Below are 14911 nucleotides of genomic sequence, written 5' to 3'. Positions count from 1 at the left end.
TACAGCTCCCAGCATTAAGCAGAGTGTGCTCCATGTTGGGAGCAGAAGTACCTGCAGTTGAGGACAGATCTCAGCTGCGACTTTCCATCCATTCATTTATTCACTATTTATCCATCTTCTACTTTCCATCCATTCATCAACCATAAATATTCAAATTCATCATCCAAATATTTACATGCCATTTTCCCACCCAACATCCATATATTCATTATCCATCTGTCCTAGAGATGTCAAGGTGTCATTAATAAGTCCATGTTCTCAACACTGAAACAATTATTAAGAAGTCCCAGCTGTTAGTCACAGAAAATATAAGAACAACTTCTACAGAACTCAGATTTACATCTCCCAGAAGCCCTAAATCTGTCACCCAAGGGTTGTTGGCAGTGTCAGAAGGCAGGTCAATTTATTATACACTTACTGGTTTTATCTGATATCTCGACTGTGTTGTGTGGGACAATTCATTATCAAATCACAATGAGAGATGACAAATTAATCTAGATGGGTGTTTGAGTTTAGCTAAATACAGGCAGGTAGCCTAAAGGGTGTGTTCATATGCTAAGATTTTTTTTTTCAGTATCCCAGTCATTTAACAAAAAAGGTAAAGATGAAGAGAAAACAGCTTCGGCACTGACGCCACTAGGTGTACATTTGTTCTTTGCTACTGGTAACCACTGATGGAATCTGCACCTGCTATGTATTTCTGTGGTGCTCTATCTACAGTAAATCCAGTATAGAAGTTGTAAAGAAGATGGCACTCACCATACCATACTGGAGACTTTAATGCAGCAGTTGATGCTTGACAGACATCCAGAGGCAGAGACAGTGAAGACAGTATGTGCCGGACAGACTGTTTCACGTGACACACGCGCTTCCTCGAGCACGTGTGTCATGTGAAACAGTCTGTCCGGCACATACCCTCCGTCTTCACTGTCTCTGCCTCTGGATGTCTGTCAAGCATCAACTGCCGCATTAAAGTCTCCACTATTGTATGGTGAGTGCCGTCTTCTTTACAACTGGATCTAACTGGATTTAATACACTTTTCAGACAGAGCACCACAGAAATACATATCAGGTGCAGATTACAAGCTGAGGTATCCTGGCTTGAGGAAGCACGCGTGTCACGTGAAACAGTCTGTCCCGCACATACCCCCCCACCCCACTCCTGTCTTCACTGTCTCTGCCTCTGGATGTCTGTCAAGCACCAACTGCCGCATTAAAGTCTCCACTGTTGTATGGTGAGTGCCGTCTTCTTTACAACTTCTATACTGGATTTAACAAAAAAGGTTTGACATGTCACATAGAGATACAGATCATTAAAATGAGCAGGGAGAAGCTCATGGTTATGCCATTCACTCCCCTGCTCTCAGAGTTATAGTGGAGCTTGTGTAAACTGGGTAGTGAAGCACATAACCACAAGCTTCCCTCCGCTCATTGTAATGATTAAAACATTTTAAATGATGGGGAGTTGGGAAACTTCAATTGCAGGGGCAGCAAGGGGCAGTTTTGAGCATAGGAGAAGTCTCAGTCTTTCCTTTATATGTGTCCTCCATTTATGATCTGTTCATGGCTTTGCATTTAAAGAGTACCTGTCACCAAACTAAACTTTTAATATGTTGATCCTTATGTAATTATAACACAATTTGCTATTTACTTGCTGTTAACATTCTCAATAGTGTTCAGCGGCATAGGCCATATTCGAATTCGCGAATATTCGCGAATATATGGACGAATATTCGTCATATTCGCGAATATTCGCATATTCGTAATATTCCCGTTTTATTTTCGCATATGCGAATATTCGCATGTGCGAAAATTTACATGTGCGAAAATTTGTATATACAGAAGTTAGCATAAGCGAAAATTCGCATATATAAATTTTCGCATATGCGAAAATTCGCACACCAGTCTCACACAGTAGTATTAGAGCCTTCTTACACCACATAAGCTGGAAGCAGAGAGGGATGATCACTGTGATGTGTGCTGTGAAAAAAAAAAAAAATAAATAAATAAAAAATATACGAATTACGAATATATAGCGCTATATTCGCGAATATTCGCGAATTCACGAATATGCGATATTCGCGAATAAAATTCGAATTGCGAATATTCGCGAGCAACACTAATTCTCAACCCTTATATTAAAAAAATGGCCACTAGGTGGTTCTGTTCTGTTCCCTGCGCAAGTCAAACAATATCACATGACCTATGAAAGGGGGAACCAACCATGGATTTCTATTGCTGCTGCAGAGCCTCCTCTATAGTGTATATAGTACATAGGTCCGCAAACCTCCGAAAACAGATCTAGTAAACTTTGGCTGGAGTGCTAGGAGCCAGTGATAATACTATATTGACTCAGTTCGTAGATAGCCAGCACGGCACTACTTCCCCATTTAGGTATAGAACAGTGATTAAATGGCAGACTTGAACTAGGAATGCTGGAGGTGGTGCTCTGATTGGCAATAGTGCATGGAAACGTTACAAAGAAGCAGGAAAATAATCGGCAACTCACCTCAGCCACTCACCTGCTTCTTTGTAATGTTTCCATACTATATTGACTATATAGCTCTTTGAGATAACAATCCCCATCCAGGTTCAAACCTTCTCAATGGATGCCATAGCAGCAGCAGAATCTACATTTATGGTAATAGTTTCCAACCTACGTCTCTAAAGTTGGTGCAAAACGTGAACTCTCAACATGACCTGGAAGTGGCAGGCTGGAAACTATAGTTTCACAACAGCTAAACAGTCACCGTTAGAAGACCACTGCTCTCTGGTATGGTATGTGTGAGTTTGACATTGAAACAACAAAAATACAACACGATTTTGCATCCAATTGGATTACTGATGCATTGATTGGTTGGTTGATTGATTGATTGACTGAATCCATTTCTTTTACACAAATGCCGGAGATGAAAAAGCCACCAAACTCTTAAATAAAGTCTTACAATAAAACGCTGTGTTCTAGACAAGCCCAATTTAGACAAGTTGTTATGGACTCTAGAGAAACCATATTTTATAGTTACTTATTGATTAGAATCCAGATACAGTAAATCTTGTCGGTCTTCAAGAACCTTGAAGGTGGCGCCAAGAAAAGATGGTGATGATATGACATTGTCCCAGTAAAGGATTTCATGACCCCCATTTCTGTGGGTTATTTAGTAGTCGGCTGTTCTTATTCCGTGCCCAGCTCCTGCCAAGCGAGACGGCCCTGTTGTGGTTATTTATTAGCAGTTAATTGCATGACAGATCACTATTGACGAGCACTCAGTGGATGGCAGATGGCCAATAAGACTTTAAGTGTTCTCTGCCCCTCCCCCCCCCTCCAGTCACCCCTTCCCCTCCCACTCAGCCTCTTAGTTAAAAAAAAAAATCTTTAAAGCATTTAATCCAATGTCAAACACTGCGGAATATCTTGCGCTTGCCACAGGAGGAAGAGCTGCCAAGATGTGCCAGGTGTAAACGGAAATGAGAGGTGATGCCCTGAGATAAAAGGAGCCGCATTCACCGTTGGGGCACATGAAGATCTTTTATTAAGATAATCCCTGTGGAAGGTGCAGGGTCGGCGAGAAAATACGAACTGCAACTTTCCCTACGGCAGGAATTGTTTATTAGAGGCATCACGCAGCCGCTGAATTGGATTATACTTAACACAGTGAAGCTTTTCTTGGAAGAGCTGCAGCTTTCTTTATGACTGTTTTCTTTTTGTATGGTGTGTAGTTAGCAGAAAAGATAACTATGGGGGGCAAAGGTTGTAGTCACATCACAGGCCACAAAAAGTTTCTTTGCCCAATATGAGGAAACTATTATTATCACGGCTATGATTCTTGTTACACATTTTGCACTGGGGGCCCCAGAATCTTAGGTTACCCTTCTAAATACTAAATATTATCTTCAAAGCAAAAGTGTCTAATATTTATTGCAAGGACTAAATGGGGGCAGCATGGCACAGTTTTTTTTTCTTTTCTTCAGGGTATATTTACAAAGTGAAAGTGCCACACTTTCACTATAGAGCTTGTTGGTGTCAAAACAACCACATTCAGATTAATTATAGTTGTAGAAATTTAAGCAAAAACTCTGCTATGTTAATTTACGCTAGGGTAGGGTCACATATAGTGCAACCGCAGCATATTTGACCCTGCAGTCACCGAGCGAGCTTCCTACTCCCTGTAGCTTTGTGTGTCCACTAATAGCAGTGGACTTATCGCCGACAGTCACAAGCTGAAACACACAGCTACCAGGCTGCAGGGAGCTCCCTCTGCAGTCGTTATGTGGCAGCTGGAAGAGCATTAGCAGCATCACATACAGTGCACCACAAATGCGCTGTGTGTGATCTCACCATTAGGAGGAATGAAGAAATAGCTTTTGTAAACATTAAAAAGTTGAAAAAAATAATTAAAAAAAATTAGTCAATAGTAAAGCTTTTGTTTTATAAATGTTTAAAAGTTTAAAAATTCTCCCTTTTTAGGAGTGGCAAAAGGTTGGTGACGGTGTCTCAAAATAGTGAAGAACGGCAGAAAGCAGGCAGTTGTGTACCAATCCTTGAAGTAGCCAGCGGACAGCAGGAAGTGTTGGATTGGTGGAAGTTATAGTAGCCAGCGGATAGCAGGCAGTGGTAGACTAGTGCTTGTAGTAGCCATCAGACAGCAGTCAGTGGTGGACTGGTGGTAGTGTTAGTAGCCAGCGAAAAGCAGGCAGTGTTGGGCTAGTGCTAGTATCAGACAACAGACAGTAGGTAGTGGTGGACTAGTGATACTTGTAACCAGTTCATGTGCTTACATAGAGTCGTAATTCCTAACTTTGGACCTTGGCTATGCCCTTCTTTCTTTTTTCATAGATGGCACTGTGTCTGCTTTCTGGTATCTGGTAAGATAAAAATTTCCACACAGCAGAATACCATAAAGAGATAGGTATACCATCCTGCTGTAAAATGCAGAAGTATCGCTGTCACATGCTCTTGAGCTGATCAGATCACCTCGGCTCCGCTTTTCATAGTTGACATCATCATCATCAAACTCCTCCTCATTGTCCCCACCACTACTCTCATTGTAGACTTCTGATGTCTGATCATGGGCTCCTTGCTCCTCAGCATATCCACCATGATGCTTTACAATCTCACCACCCCTACCACCAGTCCCACTATTGCTATGCTTGGCAACTGCTTGCACCTTCCTTAAGGGGGTACTCCTATGGAAAATACATATATATATATATATATTTTAATCAACTGGCTCCAGAAAGTTAAACAGATTAGTAAATTTAAAAAAAACTTAATCCTTCCAGTACAGAACTGTACAGAGCAGGAGAGGTTGTTATGGGGAATTGTTCCTGCTCTGGACAGTTCCTGACATGGACAGAGGTGTCAGCAGAGAGCACTGTGGTCAGACAGAAAAGAAATTCAAAAATAAATGAACTTCCTCTGTATTATACAGCAGCTGATGAGTACTGGAAAGATTAAGATTTTTAAAGGGAAGTAATTTTCAAATCTGTTTAACTTTCTTGCACCAGTTAATTTGAAAAAAAAAAAAAAAAAAGAAAGAAAACGGAGTTCCCTTTTAACCTCTGCAACATAATCCAAAGCTTGACTGCCCTCACACACCTCCTCTTCGTGGTTATTCTTCTGCTAAGCACTAATGGTGGGAAGTAAAGGTAGAGATGATGGAACAGATTGTTTTGGACGAGAAATCCAATGACACCCAGTTCTACATCATATCATAAGACTTTTCACCAAACAAAGGGGCAAAATATGGTATAAAAATTGTAAATCTTTATTGAACATATGTTTAAAAACATACACACTCTTTATTAAACATGGGTAGATAAAATCAGAATACACATATAGAACAATAGATGTGAGTATATCATAAATATAAGTAAAGCGCATACACAAATATATAATGGTCACTGAAGGTGTGCAAACACTAGTAAGGGAGGCACACCAAGTATAAGAAGCGCTGTAAGTAAACAATCTACACGATAATAGGCAAGATACACTTAGGCTGAAATGAAAAATGCAGTTATAATATACAAGTCAGGCCATGCACTCTTACATATAATACCTCACCTCATCCTGAACGCGTTTTCGCTATCTGCTTACTCAGGGCAACTCCTCTGTGGGCGAGTATGCCATTCGGTTTGGTACCATGGCATCGAAGTTAGCATGGAATGATGAAGCTCTTTGCACCACTTTCAAGTTGTCATCAAGTCAAATTAAGGATGTCCTCACTGCCCAGGAATTGCCATCTAATCTGAATGACCCTATACAGTTGGCCTCCCGGATTGATATATGTTTCTCAGAGCGACATGAGGAACTACGCCAAGAAAGGGAGTCTGCACGACCTCTGTGCTTTCTACATCTGGCACCAGTCTTCCAGCAACCACCGCAACCTTCTCCCTTGCCTCCTGCAGTGGAGGCCATGCAGGTGGATTGGTCTCGCCTTACCCCGCAGGAAAGGACCGACGATGAACTGAGAATCTTTGCCTATTCTGCGCCAGTGCGGATCACTTCCTAAAAGATTGTCCTCTGCGTCCTCAGTCACAGGGAAATGCTTCCCTAGTACATAGGCATCATTTGCCGATGTCCCGCCTATTAAAACCTCTCCACAGCTCTTTGGTGAATGGTGAAAGACTGGTCTGTACTGTGCTATATCGCACAGAACCATTATCTATGCAGGTCGGAGTCTCGCATAGAGAGAACTTGTCCTTCTATGTTCTCTCTCATTGTACTTCTCCTCTCTTGCTTGGCCTACCGTGGTTGCAACTCCATGCTCTGCAGCTGAATTGGAAAACTGAAGAAGTTCTTCGCTAGGGTCCGTATTGCAACAACTGTATCCACATACGTATCACAAAATTGGAACCATCATCTCGTCCACTGCCCAGTTTGCCTTCCTTTCTTCTGGACTATGCTGATGTCTTCAGTGAAAAGCAAGCCGAAGTGTTACCACCACATTGTCCCTACGATTGTCCAATTGACTTGCTGCCTGGCATCACACTTCCCGGGGGCAGAATCTACCCTATGTCTGTTCCTGAAACTCAGGCCATGTCTAATTACATCCAAGAGAACCTTCAGAAGGGATTCATCAGGATGTCCTCTTCCCCTGCCGGAGCCGGTTTCTTCTTTGAGGAAAAAAAAGATGAGTCTCTGCGACCTTGCATCGACTACCGAGGTCTGAATAAAATTACAATAAAGAACCTCTACTCACTTCCTTTAATCTCGGAGTTGTTTGATCGTCTGCTATGTGCCAAAATCTTCTCTAAATTGGATCTTCGTGGGGCCTATAATTTGATTTGTATATGAGTAGGGAACGAATGGAAGACCGCATTTAATGACGGTCATCTCGACGGTCATGACCGTGACGGTCATTTTGAGTATCTAGTGATGCCAATTGGACTCTGCAATGCTCCAGCAGTTTTCCAGGAGTTCGTCAATGATATTTTTCGTGACCTCTTATACTTCTGTGTTGTTGTTTATTTGGAAGGCATACTCATCTACCCAATATCCTGTCTCATCTTTCTCACCACCGCCAAGTGTTACAACGTCTCCGTAAAAATTCTCTGTACGCTAAACTAGAGAAATGTACTTTTGAAAAAAACAGCTTTCCATTTCTGGGGTATGAAGAAGCTTTCAAACAGTTAAAGTCTGCCTTCGCTTCGGCTCCTGTTCTATCTAGACCCGATCCTAGCAAGCCATTCATCTTGGAAGTGGATGCTTGGTCAGTTGGAACAGGTGCAGTGTTGATGCAGAAGTCTTCTAAGGGGAGAACTTTAACCTGCGGATTTTTCTCCAAAACCTGCTCCCCTGTGAAAAGAAATTATACCATCGTACATTGTGAGCTCTTGGCAATTAAGTTTGCATTAGAAGAATGGCGTCACCTCTTGGAAGGCTCTGTACATCCGCTTACTATCTATTCTGACCACAAGAATTTTCTCTATCTCCAGTCTGCCCATTGTCTCAACCCCCGACAGGCTCGTTGGGCTCTGTTTTTCTCCAGATTTAACTTCTGTATCCACTTCCGTCCTGCAGAGAAGAATCTTAGTGCTGGTGCTCTGTCCAGATCCTGCAATCTTCAAGGCTTGGAATCCCATTCTCAACATATTATTTCCCCTGATCGTCTCATCTCAGCAGCGCCAGTGTGTCTTCAGCACTTGCCACCAGGGAAGACTTATGTACCTCCCCGTTTAAGACTCCGAGTCCTGAAATGGGGTCATTCCTCTCTATTGGCCGGTCATGCTGGAATTCGTAAGTCCATAAAGCTCATCGTCTGACAGTATTGGTCCACTCTAAAGCGGGATGTCATTGATTTTGTCCGATCTTGTTCAGTTTGTGCCCAGGACAAGACCCCCCTTCCAAGCCTGCTGGTCCACAACATCCATTGCCAGTTCCAGAGCCTGGACCGATATTGCAATGGACTTTATTACTGATCTTCCCTCTTCTGGTGGAAATACGGTCATTTGGGTTGTTGTGGATCGATTCACTAAAATGGCTCATTTTGTGCCATTACCAGAATTACCCTCTGCACCACAGCTTGCCAAGTTGTTCCTCTGCCATATCTTCCGCCTGCATGGATTGCCGTCCCATATTGTCTCTGACCGAGGAGTCCAATTTATCTCTATGTTTTGGAGAGCCCTCTGTTCATGCCTACAAGTTAAATTAGATTTTTCTTCGGGTTACCACCCTCAATCCAATGGCCAGATCGAAAGGGTAAACCAGGTCTTGGAAGACTATCTCCGCCATTTTGTTTCCACTCGCCAAGATGACTGGGCCGATCTGCTACCCTGGGCCGAGTTTTCCTACAATTATAAAGATTCTGAATCCTCTGGGTCTTCTCCTTTCTTTGTGTTCCATGGACTTCCTCCTCGTCCTCCTTTACCCTTGTCCACTTCCTCCGGAGTTCCCATGGCCGATGATCAAGTGCAGAACTTCGTCTCAATCTAGCAAAAGACTTGTGACTCTCTTCAGCATGCCGCCACTCGTATGAAATCGCAAGCGTCCTCCTCCCGAATTCTCTCCAGGGGACAAAGTGTGGCTGTCTTCCAAGTTCATCCATTTTAAGGTACCATGTTATTAACTGGGTCCTCGCTATTTGGGTCCTTACAAAATCAAAAAACCTTTAAACCCTGTAGCTTATTCTCCCCATTTACCTTACTCTCTCTGGATCTCAAATTCTTTTCATGTATCACTCTTAAAACCTGTTATCCATAATCACTTCTCTAAAAAAGTCACCACTCCTACTCCCATCTCTGGTACCTCCGCAGTTTATGTCGTTAAAGAAATTTTAGATTCCAAGTTGGTCAGAGGAAAAAGTTTTTTCCTTGTAGATTGGGAAGGATTTTGCCCGGAAAAAAGATCTTGGGAGCCGCAGGACAACATTCTAGACTGTGACCTTATCCACAAGTTCTTGACCTCAAAAAAGAGGGGGAGACCAAAGGGGGGGAGGGTACTGTTACACTCTGGCCTCAAGCACCGGCCGTGAGCGTAGAGTTCCTATGTCCCTGTCTGCCGGCGGGGCCGGAATTTGCATCGTGGGACGTGCCCGCATGCGAATACCGGCCCGTCACTCGCCATGCTCCGCTGCCGTCTCTTCCCCTGCCCGTCTCCGCTCTGAAATTTAAAGGGCCAGTACGCCCATAATTACTGTTTGCACCTGACACTACATTGTAACATTCTAAAGTCCCTGCACCTCCCACACTTCCCTGCCGGATCTTCAGTGCCCCTAGCCTGAGATTAAGCGTCCCTTATAGCCTGTTAGCCTTCCCCGTGTATCCAGACCTCCCGCAACATTATTAGACTTCACAACTTTGCCGCCTGCCTTGACCTTCTGCTACGTTTGACTAAGCTACTGCCTTATCCTATGGTACCTCACCTTGCCCAGCTACCTGGGTGGTCCAGCTGTGTCGGGGGTAGGGAACTGGGTGTCGCCTGCCGCAGCAAGCCCATCCTGCCTTGCGGTAGGCTCTGGTGAAGACCAGAGGCACCTTAGACTCCGCTCCCTGATACGGTCCGAGCCATCTGCCACACAGGTTAGAGGATCCACATCAAGCTCCGTTATAGTGCTCTGTAGTATTCAGCAGCTAATAAGAACTGGAAGGATTAAGATTTTTTAATAGAAGTAATTTAAAAATCTGTTTAACTTTCTGGCACCAATTGATTTAAAAATAAAAAAATTTCCACCGAAGTACCCCTTTAACCCTTTAAGGAGGCATGGTTTTTCCGGTTTTGCATTTTAATGTTTTCCTCATCACCTTCTAAAAATCATAACACTTTCAATTTTGCACCTAAAATTCCATATTATGGCTTATTTTGTGCAGCACCAATTCTACTTTGCAGTGCCCATAGGCATGCGCACGGGGTGTGCCGGGTGTGCCCAGGCACACCCTAATCCAGTGGCGTTGCGACCCGGGTGCGGCCCGCACCGGGTGACACCAAGACGCTCCACAGCACTCCCCATCTGTGCCCGACCGTCCTTCACCAGCCCAGACCCCCGCCCCACCCGTTGTGCGGTGCGCCTGTCTGTCAGGCGCACCGCACAGCGCTGCCTCCTGCTCCTGTTTGTGCCCCGCCCCGCTCTGCTCTGGCTCACCTTCAGTTGGTCCGGTCATGTGACGGCGCGTTACTGCCGTCACATGACCATCAGGATGTCATGCTGTATTCAAGGACGCTGGCCCCAGAGCGTGACGTGACGGTACGCGGCTCGCAGGATTACCGCGCTGAGTGAGTGAATGTTATTTCAACCTGCCTACTGGGTCTGAGGGGAGGGGGTTAATCTGGGGCACCGTACTATCTTCCTACAGGGGGGGGATAGGGTTAATCTGGGGGGTACTGCTTTCCTACAGGGGGGGAGAGGGGGTTAAACTGGGGGGTACTACCATCCTACTGGGGGGGGGGAGGGGTCATCAGGGGGGTACTACCTTCTAACAGGGTGGGGGGATAGGGTTAATCTGGGAGGTACTGCATTCCTACAGGGGGAGAGGGGGTTAAACTGGGGGGTACTACCATCCTACTGGGGGGGGTTAATCTGGGGGTACTACCTGCCTGCTGGAGGGAGGGGGTTAATCTGGGGGTTACTACCTGCCTGCTGTGGGGAGAGGGTTAATCTGGGGATACTACCTGCCTGCTGGGGGGAGGGGGTTAATCTTCGGTACTACCGGCCTACCGGGGGGGGGTAATCTGGGGCCCCGAGTAGGCAGGTAGTACCCCCAGATTAACCCCCCCAGTAGGATGGTAGTACCCCCAGATTAACCCCCCCCAGTAAGAAGGTAGTACCCTCAAATTAACCCCTCTTCCTGCCAGTAGGAAGGTAGCACCCCCAGATGCTGGTGGCCTCCATGTCTATTTTGCTTTTGTAGGGAACTGTACTGCACCTAATGTGGCGAATTATACCGCACCTAATGTGGGGGAACTATACTGCACCTAATGTGGGGAACTATACCGCCAACCTAATGTGGGGGAACTATACTGCACCTAATTTGGGGGAACTATACTGCACCTAATGTGGGGGAACTATACTGCACCTAATGTGGGGAACTATACTGCACCTAATGTGGGGGAACTATACTGCACCTAATGTGGGGAACTATACTGCACCTAATGTGGGGGAACTATACTGCACCTAATGTGGGGGAACTATACTGCCAGCCTAATGTGGGGGAACTGTACTGCACCTAATGTGGGGGAACTGTACTGCACCTAATGTGGGGGAACTGTACTGCACCTAATGTGGGGGGAACTATACTGCACCTAATGTGGGGGGAACTATACTGCACCTAATGTGGGCAACTATACTGCCAACCTAATGTGGGGAACTATACTGCCAACCTAATGTGGGGAAACTGTACTGCACCTAATGTGGGGGAAGTATACTGCACCTAATGTGGGGAACTATACTGCACCTAATGTGGGGGAACTATACTGCACCTAATGTGGGGGAACTATACTGCACCTAATGTGGGGAACTATACTGCCAACCTAATGTGGGGGAACTATACTGCCAACCTAATGTGGGGGAACTATACTGCACCTAATGTGGGGAAACTATACTGCACCTAATGTGAGGGAACTATACTGCACCTAATGTAGGGGAACTGTACTGCACATAATGTGGTGAACTATACTACACCTAATGTGGGGGAACTGTACTGCACTTAATGTAGGGGAACTGTACTGGTGCAGTACAGTTCCCCCACATTAGGTGCAGTACAGTTCCCCCACATTAGGTGCAGTACAGTTCCCCCACATTAGGCGCAGTACAGTTCCCCCTCATTAGATGCAGTACAGTTCCCCTTCATTAGGTGCAGTACAGTTCCCCCACATTAGGTGCAGTACAGTTCCCCCACATTAGGTGCAGTACAGTTCCCCCACATTAGGTGCCACCTAATGTGGGGGAACTGTACTGCCAACCTAATGTGGGGGAACTGTACTGCCAACCTAATGTGGGGGAACTGTACTGCCAACCTAATGTGGGGGAACTGTACTGCCAACCTAATGTGGGGGAACTGTACTGCAAACCTAATGTGGGGGAACTGTACTGCCAACCTAATGTGCGGGGACTTATACTGCACCTAATGTGGGGGAACTATACTGCACCTAATGTGGGGAACTATACTGCCAACCTAATGTGGGGAACTATACTGCCAACCTAATGTGGGGGAACTATACTGCACCTAATGTGGGGGAACTATACTGCACCTAATGTGGGGAACTATACTGCACCTAATGTGGGGAACTATACTGCACCTAATGTGGGGGAACTATACTGCACCTAATGTGGGGAACTATACTGCACCTAATGTAGGGGAACTGTTCTGCACATAATGTAGGGGAACTGTACTGCACATAATGTGGGGGAACTGTACTGCACTTAATGTAGGGGAACTGTACTGGTGCAGTACAGTTCCCCCACATTAGGTGCAGTACACTTCCCCCACATTAGGTGCAGCACAGTTCCCCCTCATTAGGTGCAGTACAGTTCCCCTTCATTAGGTGCAGTACAGTTCCCCTTCATTAGGTGCAGTACAGTTCCCCCACATTAGGTGCAGTACAGTTCCCCCACATTAGGTGGCACCTAATGTGGGGGAACTGAACTGCACCTAATGTGGGGGAACTGTACTGCCAACCAAATGTGGGGGAACTGTATTGCAAACCTAATGTGCGGGGACTTATACTGCCAACCTAATGTGGTGGGACTTATACTGCACCTAATGTGGGGCAACTATACTGCACCTAATGTGGGGGAACTATACTAACTGTGTGCGTATATATATATACATATATATATATATATATATATATATATACATGCACGCACACAGCGTGAGTTTGTGCTTTAGGGTGCACACCCTTATGCAATAGGCTGCGCACGCCTATGGCAGTGCCATGAGTCATTTTACCAAAAATATCCACGGCAAAGTGGAAAAAAAAAATCATTGTGCAGCAAAATTGAAGAAAAAATGCCATTTTGTAACTTTTGGGGGCTACCGTTTCTACGCAGTACATTTTTCGGTAAAAATTACATCTTATCTTTATTCTGTAGTTCCATATGGTTAAAATGATATCCTACTTATATAGGTTTGATTTTGTATTACTATACCCTATAACTTTTACATTTTTCTGCATACAGGCCGTATGGGGCTCATTGTTTGCGCCGTTATCAGAAGTTTTTTCGGTACCATTTTTATAATGATCAGACTTTTTGATCGCTTTTTATAAATTTTTTCACGATATAAAAAGTGGCCAAAAAGATGCTATTTTGGACTTTGGAATTCTTTTATGCATACACCATTTATCGCGTGGTTTAATTAACGATATATTTTTATAGATCGGACATTTCCATACGCGGCGATACCACATATGTTTATTTTTATTTTTAAATGGGAAAAGGGGGGTGATTCTTACTTTTAATAGGGAAGGTGTTAAATGATCTTTATTTACTTTTCCACACTTTTTTTGCAGTGTTATAGACCCCCCTCCGCCACCCCAGTGGCTATTACACTGCACACACTGATCTGCTACACAGATCATCGCTGTGCATTAACACTGCAAAGATCAGTGTTATCGGCGGTCGATTGCTCAAGCCTGGATTTCAGGCTTGGAGCAATCAATCGCCGATCAGACGCGACAGAGGCAGGTAAGGGGACCTTTCTAGCTGATCGGTACAGCGCAATTTCAGAGCTATGGTCCCGATCAGCCTGACTGGGCTGCCAGGAAGCTTTCACTTTCATTTTAGATGCGGCGATCAACTTTGAACGCCGCGTCTAAAGCTTAAATAGCGTACGGCACAACGATCAGTGCCGCAAGCTACTAGCCCAGGGTCCTGGCTTTCATTTTCCGCCAGACCCCGCGTTATCTACTGGGCGATGGGTGTACAGGTACGCCCTGCGTCCTTTAGAGGTTAAGGTAGGGTCGCTGAGAAAACACGAAAAAGGGTCATGGACACTGGGAAAAGTTGGCGTAGTGGCCAAAAAAGGGGCGTGTCCCCAACATTTTCACAAAAACACATGTTTACTAAGGTTGCCACAGAAAATTTAGTGGATTTCAGCTGAGGAAAACCCTACAGATCAGAGCATGTGTAAAAAAAACTAAATTAAGGGAAAAGTTCAAAATGTAGGGAAACAGTAAATATCGTGAAAAATAACTGTATGGATTTAAAACCCTCAAGGAAAACTACACTCCACTCTTAGTAACTCAGGGCCATTTTAGTTTATCGCAGCATCTAAAATGAAAGTGAAAGAATCCAGGCAGCTCAGCAGAGGTGATAAAGACTATCGCGACGAAATTGTGATGTCCCGATCAGCTAAGAGAACGGCGAGAGGGCACTTACCTGGCTCCTCGCCATCCGATCGGTGTTTTATTGCTCCAAGCCTGCCATGCAGGCTGGAGCAGCAGAGCACCGATAACACTGATCAATGCTATGCTATG

General features: G+C 44.9%; 1 long non-coding RNA gene across 1 annotated transcript in view; it reads left to right on the top strand.

The window, feature by feature from the left end:
- Positions 1-997: 997 nt before the first annotated feature.
- Positions 998-14911, top strand: part of LOC130276124 (uncharacterized) — a 63787-nt gene continuing 49873 nt past the window's right edge. The window contains exon 1 of the long non-coding RNA XR_008845028.1: positions 998-1235. This is a non-coding gene — a long non-coding RNA (uncharacterized LOC130276124). The remainder of the gene's footprint in view (positions 1236-14911) is intronic.

Source organism: Hyla sarda, chromosome 6, assembly GCF_029499605.1.
Source record: "Hyla sarda isolate aHylSar1 chromosome 6, aHylSar1.hap1, whole genome shotgun sequence".
NCBI classification, from domain to species: domain Eukaryota; kingdom Metazoa; phylum Chordata; class Amphibia; order Anura; family Hylidae; genus Hyla; species Hyla sarda.
Note: the sequence above shows the minus strand (reverse complement) of the source record. Positions and strands in the feature narration are given on the sequence as shown.